This window comes from Enoplosus armatus, chromosome 5 (genome assembly GCF_043641665.1).
Source record: "Enoplosus armatus isolate fEnoArm2 chromosome 5, fEnoArm2.hap1, whole genome shotgun sequence".
Taxonomy (NCBI): Eukaryota; Metazoa; Chordata; class Actinopteri; order Centrarchiformes; family Enoplosidae; genus Enoplosus; species Enoplosus armatus.
In genome coordinates this window covers 4,815,769-4,830,116 of record NC_092184.1, presented here as the reverse complement: position 1 = coordinate 4,830,116, position 14,348 = coordinate 4,815,769, and positions in this window count along the sequence as shown.

Below are 14,348 nucleotides of genomic sequence, written 5' to 3'. Positions count from 1 at the left end.
TGTAGCTCCTCGTAATTCATCAGCCTGACACAGTTACTCTTGCTGAATAACTTGCAGGGCATGATGTAGAGTTGGGGGTTGATTTTGATAACAGTGCTCACTGCTGGGGTATGGTGTGTATGTGAGAGAGAACAGTGACCCCTCCATACAGCTCTGGCATCCCAGGAATGTGTGGTGTGCCCAGCAGTAATCGCACAACCTTGCTGACTAACTGCACGCAAAATCTCTTTTCTCGCACACACACACTGCACACATATGAATGCCTCAGGCATAACACACGTATTCATTTCTGCCAGCTGACAGGAAAGGCAGACGGGGGAAACATTAAAGACCAGAGGATAAGGAGAAATGACTTCTACAATAAAAAAAGTGGGATCAAGGAGGGTAGAGAGCAACTTAATCAAATCTCAGACAGACAATATCCTCTTTTCTCATTCAGCCTGACCTCACAGCTCAAGGCGGAGACACACAACCCCATTCCTGCTTCACAGGTAAAAATGAAAGTTTAACAAGGTCGTGATTAACAGGAACCGGTTAAACTTACCCAAACTTACATTGAAAAGACAAGTTGACTCATGATACATGGCAGACAGATAATAAAAACCAATGTTACCATAACTAGCTTGTCTCCTGGATTTGCCATTAAGCCGTTCAGTGAGCTTATGGGGTCTTAGCAAAGAAACACAGCCTTAACGTAAAATTAGCCTGGTTAGGTGTACAGAGCTGCGGCTTTTAATTGTTGAACAACTTTCACAAGTGACTCATCACCTTGTACCTTGGCCATACATCGAAAACTACAAGCTTTACACCTCACCGTAAGGCAGTCTTCACATAACACACAGACCAGACCGGAGGAGGCTACGCTGGTCCCCTCACATCCAGGCTAGCCAGACTTGAAAGCCGCTAACGTTAGCCACTGTTAGCAACTAAACGGGGAGCAGAGACGCGCCACAAGCTAGCGCACATCACGCTCTAACTACAATTATTATAACCAAATGTGCTTACTCACCCCGAAACTCCCAGGAAAACCTTTTCTGCTGCCACCGCGGTATGGAAATAAACTTTCCTCTGTGTAAAAGTGCAGACGCGGGCTAACTTTGGGCAAACTGTGTAACATTAGCCGAAGTCTCACTTTCCCGACGCCATGTTGAAAGGGGGAAATATTACATCCGGGAAACTGCAGCAAAGCACCATGGCAACCGACTCAGCGACTGTCCCCTGGGGAGTCGAGGGCAGAATTGGCAGAATCTCATGCGACATGCTTTCTTATATACTTTAACACTGGTTACAGTTAAGATAAGCACTTTGTAATTGCTTTGTATTGTACTATGGCAGGTAGATATGGAAACCCCAAAAAAGACATTATGAAATAAATAATGGTATCAATAAATTGTGTAAAATATATGAATGAATCGACAATTTGTGAATTAATCGAAAAACGTATTAAAACTTAACTCATTATTAAGAATCGTTATTTCATTATTCGTCTTCATAATAACTGAATTTTAGTGGATATCATTTTAATTTCATTATATATATTTTATTGTATTTATTTTTTCATTATGGCATTTATAACACATTACATGTCCATTTTTATTTCATAATGGCACTTGTGTGCAGTAGACAGACACAGACACTAAACTGTAGCTTTTAAGCCTTAGTTTAATAAGACTGCTAATGCTACCTAGCTAGCTAGGAGGGGACATGTGATTGGCTGAAAGGTGAGAGATGTGACATTATGAAATAAAATGTGGCATGGAATAAAAGTGTTATTGGGGAAAATGCCATTATGAATTTTGGGGGGTAAAAGTCCTATAAAACTCTGTAATTGTGAAAATAACAATGAAATAACATTTTATAATAATGAGTTCGGTTTGAATAATTTCTTTATTATTGTTTCATGTGTTATCCACGATTGATTCATATGCGTAATAATTATTTATTCATTTATTTAATATTGAACACTTACAAGTACAAACAAGTAGCAAATGGCTTCACAGCCCCATGTTGCACAACTCCACATTACATCTTGTCGCAATAGATCTTATAGGCTACTGTGTTATCATAGTGAATTAATGCAAAAAGGATTATGCAACACCTGCACCAACAGACATTGCAGATTTTAAATGACAAATTGCTCATTTGAAATGTAAAAGTACAGACATTACTATTTGATTAACCATGCTTTCTTAAGTGTTTTTCCAGGTGAGAGCACCTTTTTTTCTTTCCACTACACATTTTATTGTGTCATAAAAAAAACCCACACCACACTCAAAAATCAGACTAACAAACATAACACACTTGGGTAGACATGGCTCAGTATTTTGTATTACAATGTAAAATATCGTACAAAATTGCAATCTCAGTGTGATGGTAAAAGTGATCAGAAGTCAGTACACGCCTTGGGGTCTTTTCCATCTAATCAATTTGTTATTAGGTCCCATGATAGACTGACCCTGCGCCTGACCCACATACACTCATAGAGCTAATCCATAGTACAGTGCTAGCAAACTGATACATTTTAAACTACCGTGCGCTGTCTACAATTTCTTCTTACATAAGAGCAAAATAGAGAATGGTAGACACAGTAAGATGGAGTGACGGATGAAGGACAGAGGTTTGGGAAGACATAGAAAAGGTTTCCAAACCCAACATCTGCTGCTGTCTGATGTTTTGTGATTAAGTGGCAGTGTATTTTATATATATCTGTAAGTCTTTGTATTATTTTAGGTCTCTGTCTTTAAAGACGCGAAAAATACAACACGTCATAACAGCAAAGATTTTCTGCCTCAGCAAACAGGTGCAGGAATGAAAATTCTAAAATTTGTTTGCAGCTCAAGAAATGTTGAAGCACTGTTACACTATCCATGCATCTTTTTTATCCTAATCAATAAGTATTTGACACATTTTCTTCATGTTTAATTCAAATACACTGAAGCCAAATACACATTTTGTCATATAGACAATTTATCTTTTCTTTTCCTCAGGCAGAAGGACCAAACAGGAATCAGCAGGCAACAAAAGCTAGACAGTGTGAGTTCCTCCAGGCCGTGGCAGGAGACAAAGTTCAACTAGCAGGTTTTATCGTACAAGTAAAACTGTGATGAACAGCCCGATCACAGCTGAAGAAATGGCATGACTGGTTATTGATTCAGCAGGAGAAACAGCAGAGGGACAGATGCTGATGTACACTGCCAGGCTCCCTTAGGCCATCCATCGTGCCCATTTCCTGTCTATCCTGCTCCACAGCGGAGCAGAGGTGGACAGGATATTTGGATGCAGTTCGACTGACAGTCTATGAGAGGGGATGATCAGACAGGGATGCATCCAGGTGAGGCCCTCTGAGGCCAAGAGAAACCACTTAGGGTCAGTTTAGAGAACCTATAGAGTTTGTTAAACAAGGAAGTGGACAGCAGTCTCTCCCTGAATGCGATCATTCAGACTTCTTCCTGTGTGAGAGAGTGGGTGACCTGCTTTTGGCCGAGCACGTGATCTGCAACCCCTCCGTCTCTGAAACTAGAGGGAGAGCAGGCTGGGGAGAGGGAGAGTGGCAAAGTGGGGGTGAGGAGAGCTGGAGCAATTATACCACCTCTCCTGCTGCTGCTTCCTGTCTCCTTATCCATTCTCTTGGCGAACAAGTCATCCCAAACCCTCTGCTGCTCTGCCAGGATCAGACTGGGGAGGAGGCGGAGGAAGAGGGACAAGGGCTGCAACAGCATGCTTACCATCCAGGAGGAAAAACTTTCTGCAGGAAGCGATGACGCCAAACAGCACCCTGACTCTCAACTCGGCTTCAGAGTCAGAACAGTCTGGAGGAGATGGCTCTCTCTTAGGCCGAAGAGCAAATACACCTCTAAAACTCTGACAAACCAATCTCCAAAGAAATCAACCAAGAAACCTCTCAGTGGTTTCTGGAGGTGGTTGACTCTCAGACATCTGCTGCTCCAGGCGGGATCAGGACATCCACACCTCGTGGCCAGTGACCACCTGCACATGTGTCAGTCTGCTGTTGAGTCTCTGCAGCCTTGCTTCAGGTCCAGCCCCTTGATGCTCAGGAACAGATGTTTCCTGGATGATGGAGAGCTTGTTATGTCGCCACATAAGGACAGAATAGTTGGGAGGCCTGTCTTGGAGACCAGACTAAGCCCTCTTGAGTTTCCTGCCTCTGGTACAAGTCAGAGAGTTAGAGAAGGTGAGAGTAACAGAGATGAAGATTGGGCATCAGGCTCCTGTAACATGTTCAGGGCTTTTCATCGTCACACCGCTCCTGAACTGCGACTCCACTTTGGGGAGGACTCAGAGTCCGACCTGGAGGAGCTGCTGGTTGAGGATGAAGATGATGAGGGCAGCGAGGGGACTGACACAGACAGAGTATGAGAGTAAGGAGGAGATTTAAGTAGTTATTTCAGAGCAGTTTTATTTGGTATACAGTTTTAAAGGGAAATAGAATCTAGGCATCTCTGATAAACATTATAATTCATTAGGTGAGTGTTGTTATTGCTAATGCCACATGTTAGATATCATGTAAGAGGGTAAAAATAACCCAATGACACCCTCCTTCCCTGCTGTTTTTTGCCTTTGTAGGTCACCAGGACAGCTGTAATTATATTGACTGTTTCCTGGTTCATTTAATCAATACAGTGATGGCCAGTGTGAAATAGTGCTGCCTTCAGTGTGTGATTTCAGACAGACTTCAGGTCGAGACACAAAAGTAATTACTCGTGGTTGTTGTTTTTTCAAGTAAAGCTGCACACACTGCAGACAGTGTAACTAAGTACATTTACTCCTCTACTGTTCTCCAGTACAAATGTGAGGTACTTGTATTTTAGCAGATGTTTCCATTTCATGCCACTTTATACTTCCACTCCATCTCAGAGGGAATATTGTACTGTTTAATCCACTACATATATTTGACAGCTTTAGTTTCTAGTTGTAGATTAAACAGTACATAATATCTTCTAATTACTACAGCATTTACTACAGCAGTAAAATGCTACTTACATTCTATCGCAGTTAATCAGTAATAATGAGCCAAAAATATATAATAGTACAACATTTTAACACTCACAGGGTCAGAGTACTTTATTTTTTATAATTTAATAATTTACATACTTATACATAAGAGACATTTTCAATGCAGTACTTATAGTGCAATATTGCTCCTATGAGGATATGAATACTTCCTCCACCTCTGACACAATTCTGAAAAGACACAAAGCACATCTGTCATGTAGCTGGTGTTTGGATTAATTTGCTATTAATAACGTGTTACATATTTCAGATGACCAAAAGTAGCACTTTAACACTAATAACTTGACAGGGGCAGCAAATTGCTTCATCACTTAAACTTATCCATGTTCCTTTCTGCTGCTCATAGTTATCACTATGTGGATCATGTGACCTAATATCTTAATTACAGTATTCACAATACATCACTGTGAAAGGCAGCATTTAAATCCCAGTGTCACTGCAGAGTTTAATCTGTGCAACATTGGCCTCTAGTGGTCAAATGCACGTACTACTCTGTAATGTCCAGTAGTTTCCTAACAGGTGTACAAACACCTGCAGTGTTTCAGTTTAATGCACCCAAAAGACCAGGAAAGGGCCTAATGAGTGAATATGTATGAATTAATATAACATGAATTTGTGTATGTTCATTTACATGTCTCACTGAATTATTCAGACATTCTGATATGTTTACCAGCATCTAACAGCACAATGTACTGACCTCATACCAATATGAATAACCCACAGGTAATGTCTCAGGAGGAATCCTGGAAATTAATTAAATACATGTTCACAACATCACATACGTATGCAAATAATATACAAATATAACCCAAACAAAACAAACAAAAATGTCTCACACATTCATTGTTCATGGTGGTCTGTTATCCATATAAAATCACAAGTTATTTTTCTCCTCCTGCATTCAGAAACCACCAAGGTTTTATCTAAAAGGTATAAAAGCACCATTCTTGACAAGTTTCTCTCCTCACTGATACTAGCTTTAAAACTTTTAAAATGCCTACTTTTGACCTTCAGAGTTTTATTTCGAAATTACGCATTTGTACATTTTCCGATGAAGTTCTGGCAGGAGGATCAGTGTGTTATTATTAGTTAGTATGTTACACTGAGTTTCTAAAAATGTATAGAGATCATTTGTGTACACACTGCTTTTCATAGGATAAAAAAGATTGGTATTTCTAAAAATATTAAGTTATGAAATGAGCTTTTGTGTATGAAACAATTTCTCAGCGTGCCCTTCAAATGATGAAACAACTTCATCGTTTAAAAAAAGATGTGTGTATGTGTGTGTGTGTGTGTGAGTTGTCTGGCTTCAATTCAATTAATCCTGCAGTGGAAGCAAATTTGGCTATTCTCAAGTATCAGCGACTTTTTCTTGTCACCCTGCAAATGAAGATCAATACACTGTGAATGTGCTGAACCCACTGATTCCTTGTGTACGTTCCCCAAGTTTATTTCGAGTCTACATTTATTCAGAGAGATGTTTTGCTGAGCATGCTTGCTCTTTTCCTTTCCTGTCGCGTCTACTTTGCTGCGTCCAATATGTTTCCTGTAAATATTTAGATTTACTCTTTGATGCCCTTTTTACTCTGTGAATCGTGTTTCCTGCTTCCTGTCTTACTGTGTTTTCTGTCTGTTCATGTTTGGTTTCTTGTTTTTTTTACTTCAGTGTAGAAAGAGAGTTTAGAGAAAGAAAGTTTATTGTTCCCAAAGCTGTTATTGTAAATATGAATTTATTTGGATGTGAACTGCCTGCTGGAATAAAGTTCATGTTAAAGGTCAAAGGTGAAGCAGTCATGTGTAGTCAGAAGCTGTAAGTTCTAAAACAACTGTCCAAATCTGTATTATCCGCCTTTAAGGATCTATTGTTTTTATAAACTTGAAATATCATATAAAGGAAATGTCTTGATCTCCATTTTCTCTTTTGCTTTACATAGAAGAAACAAACAAGACAAAAAAAATAAAAGTAAAGGCTGTAACATAGCCGGGGTTACAGGTTGGACTCTTGGTGAGGCCACCTGGACTAAACAGGAAACTCTTTCCTAAATGACTCTGCTCCACAGCTGAGAAGTTTCCATTCTCCGCTGAAGTAATGAAAGTCGTGATTGGATCGTAAAGCAGAGTTTCATCATCCATCCTACCAGTGATCAGTGGCTGGCTTATTACTTTAACAGGGGGTCAAGTGTATCGGGCAAAGATGGTGAAGAAGAGACTGTAAAATACAGCCTGGCCTGTTTCATCACACCTCATATATTTCAGGTTTTACTGCCCTAAAGCTTGAAATATAAACCCATTAAATTAGACATTTATCACTGTCATTTGAACAATAATCTGCCAAAAGGTTTTTTTCTCGATATGTTAACTAAATAAAAGTGGCATCACAGTATTGTATGCACTGTTGTCAGGCCAGGCAGAATGAAAAACAAAACTAACTCCCCAATAAAAAAACATCTACAGCATCTAATTTACTGCTGACAAGGTGCTTGTCACTCTTGTAACATGTTGCTGATAAAATGTGTGTTTACATAAACATCTGTCCTTTTGCAGCTCCATGCCTGAAGGTGACAGAGCTTTTGGCTCTGAACCAACCTGCCTGAGGAGGAGCAGCATCGTCCTCCTTCAAATCACGTCTTACACTGCAAACAATCCTGACTCTAGTTTTAATATTTTGAAATAAATAATCAGCCAATGGGATGAGAATATTGCACTAGTTTCCAGAAAGTCACTATCTTTTTTTTTTTAATACAAATGCTTGATACTGTTTCTTATGTCTTAGTGCATCTTGATTTCAGAATATGACTAGTTTAATTCATTTTTTAAGATGCTCGTTGTTCTCTAGTGTAATATTAGTAGTAGTGCTGCGACTGATACGGCATGTTAGGTGTGAAGGAATCCAGTGATCTTCCACAGCCTCCATCACCACCTGTCCGATCCTGATAAGGGGTCGTTGTTGACTTTAGATGTTCATCCACACTTTGAGTTCAGACTGTGAGCTGCGGCTCTTCGGTCCGTCAGAAACCTGAAGCACATTCCTGTCATGTTGCAGTTCAGAGGCCTGAAATGGAAATCAGCTTTGTGTTGATTCAGCCACTTTACACCTCCTAATGCCCTCAGATGACTTCACGCATCTCAGTTAAATGAGATTCACTTTTCTGTCTCACGCTGACTGGACCTGACATTTAGTACAAGAGGACAATTCACAAGAGTCAATCCACTGCCGCTGCAATATTACTGCTTATTATCAATGTAGGAAGGAAAAAGCTACAACCTACTAGACCAAGAAACCATGACTGCAGGATAGAAATGCTCTGAGGTGACAAAGAGCAATGACCTGAGGCTAAGGAGGTGAGCAGATATGAAGAGTTTAATGTCATGCAAACAACAAAAATATAAGACAAGAACTTGAGTCGGGTATAAATGTCGGACTGTCATACAACAATGTCCTCTGTTTTAGTGTCCCATAATCTTTAATATGCTGCTGCAACACCAGAGAAACTAAATCCTGTACTTTTACCACAGATAAAACAACTCTTTGTCTATTGTAGGTCACTGCGGGTTTGAACCGTGCTTACATCGTTCCTTTTCTTTCTCATCTGTATCTAATAAAGATGCAGAAATACCTTGTAGACAAAAGACCCTAAACATTTTCAGATGGTGTTGTGGTTTACCCTGCGGGCCCGGGATTGAAAACCACCAGACTTGTCTCCCCTGAGTCTCTCTTAACGTTAACAGAAATCCTGAGGTCCTCTGAACCTGCTGTTTAGTGCTCTAGGATCGCCCACAGCTGAGTCATCTGGAACCTCCTGCAGTCTGAGGACCCCAGAGGCTAAACAAGTGTGACAGCTTCCCTTGGCCAAAATAAAATTCAAGTCAAAGCTGTCTGTCCAAATGTGAGGCCTTTTTTTTCTTTTTTGCGCACTCAAATGTTACAGAACACTTGAGGAGAACAGGATTACATACCAAAGTCAGATGTTTTCAGATTGTTTGATTGATGATGTCAAAGTTGTGCAAAGCCTCAGAGTTACAGAGTACTGACTGGTGACTGATTCAGCGATCAGTGTGTAATCGTTTCTTTCAGTCTTGATAGCATATTTTAATTCCTAAAAGTGATATTAGACACTTATTTACACGTGTTTCTTACTGTTTTCTAAACTCCAGGTTGTCAAAAGACAAACTCATTCATTTAAAAAATTCATTCAGTCAAAAATTCATTAAAAAGCGATGACAACAACCTTTGTGAGAGGACAGCCATCTCCGGTTGTGTCAGTCCGTCAAATGATGCAGGTCTTTTATGGTTGATTCTTCATGAAAGAAAGAAAGAAATCTGGATTTATTTAGAAAACAGTAAATCGCTCCTGAGTAACTGTGGACTTTATAAATGAATGATGATGAGACCTCTGAGTTTCGATTTTCTTATTCTTTACCTCCGGCTGCTCGTTTTGGACCTGCAGAACCTGAGAGAGTGTAAACAAACTGCAGCAGAGTGTTTGCTGTCGCTGCAGTCCGGACAGGACGGTGAACTCTGCTGAGTCATACGAAGCTGACAACTTCAGCTGCAAATGGAATCATTGATTGAAGGAGGCTCAGTAACTCTCAGACACACACATAATACAGAGAGTCTGCTCCCTGGAGCACTCTGAGGAGGTTCTGTGTGTGTGTCTGTGAGTATCATTTTCAAATGATTTGTTTCACTTTGCAGGACATTTGAAATTGTTTCTTCTTCCAACAAAGATGTTATGTCTTCTGTCCAATTTGTTTGCTTGTTTGTAAAATCAAGACTTTAAGATTTTAAGAAATTAGGAGTCCTCACTGATACAACAACATGGGCATGATCCCTCACCGGCTTCCATTCTTGCTTGTACTCGATGGAACACGTGACCATGCCACAGGTAACCACTGCTGGGAGCCAGATTCTCTACTGAGAAGACTGGAACTTTGTCAGAAACCCACTGGATTGGTCAAACTGCTGAAGCCTCATATTAACTTCAGATAAACGTTGGAATATATTCTCGCACCGAACGAGGACTGTGGATTTTGTCCTCCATCACTTCCACTGGAAGCATGTGAGGAGTAAATCTCTTCATGGCCAGTGTGAACAGGAGGAATAATTAGAGCCAAACCTGTTTCAATACTGACATGAGTATTGTAACAAAACCTTATTAAAACTACACATTTTGAGGATTGCCAGGCCTATGTACTGGCTTTAGAATTTGGTGCAAGATTAAATATATTTAGTATTTCACTTTTATTCATCCATGAGCACGAATGCTCCTTCACATTATCACATCTGCAAGCTGCCTAGAGATCCTTCGGCCTTTACCTGCCGTGCACGGTGCAGCCACTCTGCAACAGCTCAGGGTTCAGTGTCTTTGCTCAAAGACACCTCAGCAGACAGAGGAAATTCATTCACTCTCAGCCAGAATCATCCTGCGGCTCCAAGTTCAAAACTTCAGGATCTGTTCTGTAACGTATTCTGTGAAAACTGACAGGGTATGGACACAATAATAGAAACACCTGGGTGTGTTACTGTGTCACAGCTGCAGTTGTGTGTCCACCTCATGTACTGTATGTGCATTACAGTATATTTTAGTTAGTGAGTATATTTGCATTTGTATTGTGTTTCACTCTGTATCGATTAGTCTCTCATTACTGTAGAAATCTCACATTTGGGAACCATCAGGGCAAAAATACAACAAATTTAAAAATCATTATCTTAAACAACACAATCGTGCATCAGAATACCTTAATACCATTACCACCAATAGATTATAATACTGAAATATTGATCAGTCGTATTGAGAAGTAAACTCTACATTTTGAGCAGTGTTTGTAACATTATCTGCCAACCAGTCAAGTTCACATCTATATCTGTCCAGACTCACATAATATATGTATGTACTGTACTGTATGTGAGTACTGAAGGAACTGAATAAAACGCAAGTGTATTTTTCTGGCTGAATGGAAGTCATCACTATATTGATGATAGAATGTATGATTCCAGTGAACATACATTGTTGAACTGATCAATGAAGGATTATCATAGATGTATTGGCTACACAGGTACACATGTACTTGATTACTATGTAAAGAAATTCAGGATGAAGCAGGAACTGAAAGACAGAATGGATGAGAGGTAGGAAAGCCCGAACTGTTCTAGTTATTGTTTATTCATTGTGTCGTCCCAGTCAACATGTGCTGGACTCAGTTCATCCTGGAGTCCAAGTGGAGGTTTGTGCCAAATTTGAAGAAATCCGCTCAAGGCGTTCCTGAGATACTGCGTTCACGAGAATGGGACGGATGGACGACTCGAAAACATAATGCCTTGGGCCACAGCTATCCCTGGTGCAGAGGTATAAAAAACATTTGGCATGCTGGAAGGCGAAAGTAAATATGAGACTGACATCAGCATCAATAAACTACACTTCCAACATGCTGTGTATCTAAAAAGTAAAAACTGCATTTTAAAGTGCATCCTCTCCTCGTTACCGTACTGTGAGGAATTTCTGAGTTTTACTCATCAGAGAAGACTCCTTCTAGTTACCAAAGCATCATAATTAGATAAACATGAGAAAGGTCAGTGGATTTCGAGGGTTGAGGAGGAGGCCAAGCAGCTGTTCCGCCGAAGATGAAGAATGTACTTACAGTATTATCTCCTGGAGTAATTTAGAGAATCTAACAGCACTGATTTGGACAGAGAGTGGATGCTGGAAAATGTCACAGAGGGTTATTTTATAAAGGCACAAATGTTTCAGATGTAAAATTCTAAATAGCACTCAGCTGACGTCAGCTTGGCCTTTCCAGTGAATTGTCCTTCTGTTTCAGAGCAGAACGACACCACAAGGCCGTCTGCGTTTCTTCATCTGTGTACAGCAGTCAGAATGACGACACCCACACTGGAATAAATGCATAGTTTATCATATCATAACAATAACTTCTCAAAGCTACATTATAAATAAAACAGTCTAGTGGATTTATGGACTGTAGCCTAAATTATGAACAGGAATTGAGGTGAACAAACTGTGTTATCAAGAAGAGGTACATTGAATATTTATGCTCATTCTGTGAGGCAATGCAAGACAAAAGTTGCTCTAAAAAGGTAAAACTGCTGTCACTACTGAGAGTATAGTGAGTGATCGCCTTGCATTTCATACAGCTACGAGCTACCAGGGATCACAACTTAGGCTACTTCTGCTACAGTACAGTATCGCTTTAAGTTCCTCTAGATACCTGAATACAAACAGCATCCTGCTGTGGAAACACAGACAAAGAGTGAAAAGTCAATAGTTCCTCTATAGGCATATTTTTAAAAAGAAGTCTCCATTAGTGCAGAGAAGTGGATCTCAGAGGGACGTCCTTGAGGGGTCTCAGTGGTCTCAGTGTTGAGGTGAGATCGGGGGGGGGGGGGGGGGGGCTGCAGTTGAATCTTTGGGGTTGTAAGGGGTTCTTTATGGGGGTTCCATATGGGACTTTGAGGAGTGGGGGGGGGTTAAGTGGTTCCTGTGTGGGTTCCAGGAGACACTGACTGGTTTAAAGGGTTCTTGGGGAGGCAGAAATTACTGGAAAGTGCAAGAGCTAAAGCATGGATGGATTACTGAGTGGGCATTTTGGGCACAGGACCAGAGACCCAAGAGGTCAGGGGGCCCCTGGGTCAGAGCCTCTGTGAAGTTCCTGTTATTAAAGGGGAACTCCACCGATTTTACACATCAAAGTCTGTTTCCAGGTGTTGGGAAGAACTACTGCATATGTGACAAAGGTTGTATTAATCCTTTTGTGTCTCCAGAGGGAGCTGAGTGATGTCACTTGAGTCAGCGTCGGTTGGGGCTGAAGACATCAGTTTGAGTTGAGTTTGAAAGAAGTGAGCGTACCAGATCTCTGTAGCCCGCTGCTCATCTCTGCTGCAGGCTAGAGGCTCCAGGCTACATGAACTGCTACTAGCACAACCCAGCTGAATCTGTGCCCAAACTGTTTGCAATTGAGTTGCATTGTGGGTAATGTAGGAGCCAGGGTTTGAGGAAGAAGAACGTGTGGAATGAAAAGACAACATCTCTGGATCTGCCGCATCCAAATGGGGATCCTGATCTGCCAATCAAATCCAAAATTTCTTTTTTTTTTCATATTTCAGCTGCAATGAATACAGAGGCTGCATCTAATGATTCTTTTCATTCATTGATTAATAGCGATTATCTATTCAACATGCTTGTCTAAAACATGTCAGAAAACAGTGAAAATGCCCATCTCAAGTTCCTAGAGTACAAGGTTACGTTCTCAGATGACTTGTTTTGTCTGACCAACTGTCTACAACCAAAATATATTCAATATAGGGCCAAATAAAACAGAGAAAACCAGCAAATTCTGACATGTGAGAAGCTGGAACCAGGCAGTGTTTGACGATCAAATAATCAATTAATGGAGTCATAATTTCATTCTAATACAACATTAGTGAAGTAATTTAAATCAGTTTGACAGGAGAACAGCTCGGCTTTCTTTGATGGTTTCCTGTACCATTTTGTGGCATGCTGTGGTATTTAGTATAATATCTGTCTAAATACAAAGGTTCAGGTGCAGTTTATGAATAAACAGCCACATTTAAAGAGTTGGGGTTCACCTGCAAAATGTCACTGAAAGAGTCTCTTTCAGTCCGGGGGGCCTTTGACATTTCTGTGCCCAGAGGCCCATTGTCTCATAATCCATCCATGAGTTAAAGGATGTGTGTATGACTTTCAGAAGAACCACCATTTTATCCCTCACACACAGTGAAACACCCCAACACTAAATCAAGAACAATAAAAACTGAAACATCTCGTTATGGAGGTTTTTCAGACATCCTCTTATTGGACGGGAAGCTAAACCTCCTCTGGGTCTCAGCTCTGTGACAAGAAAATGCTGAAAAGATATCAAAACCCTTCAGGACTGGGTGTTTGGGTAAAGCTGGCAACAAAAAAAACAAAAAAACTCCAACACCCCTCCCCACCTGCATCCTGGCAGCACTTCTCCCCTGTCCTCATTTAGGTCCTCAGTCAGCATCCCAAACTCTGGATGCGGTCATGTCTCTCTGTGCGCCGTCCTCTCCCATCCATCCCTGCTGCAGCCTCATGTCAGGTGTGTGCAGTCACCTACATATTGCGTGTAGATGTGTGCGTGCGTGCGTGCGTGCGTGCGTGCTGTACAGTCATCCAAACCTCGGCGCGCACTCGGTGCGGTTCGGTGCCACGGTGCTGGTGATGTTGCTGTACTGCGAGTCCGGTCTCCAGAAAAACACATAATAAATCACCAGGATGAACGCGGCCACGGACACGCAGAGGAAATAGACGATCGCCATC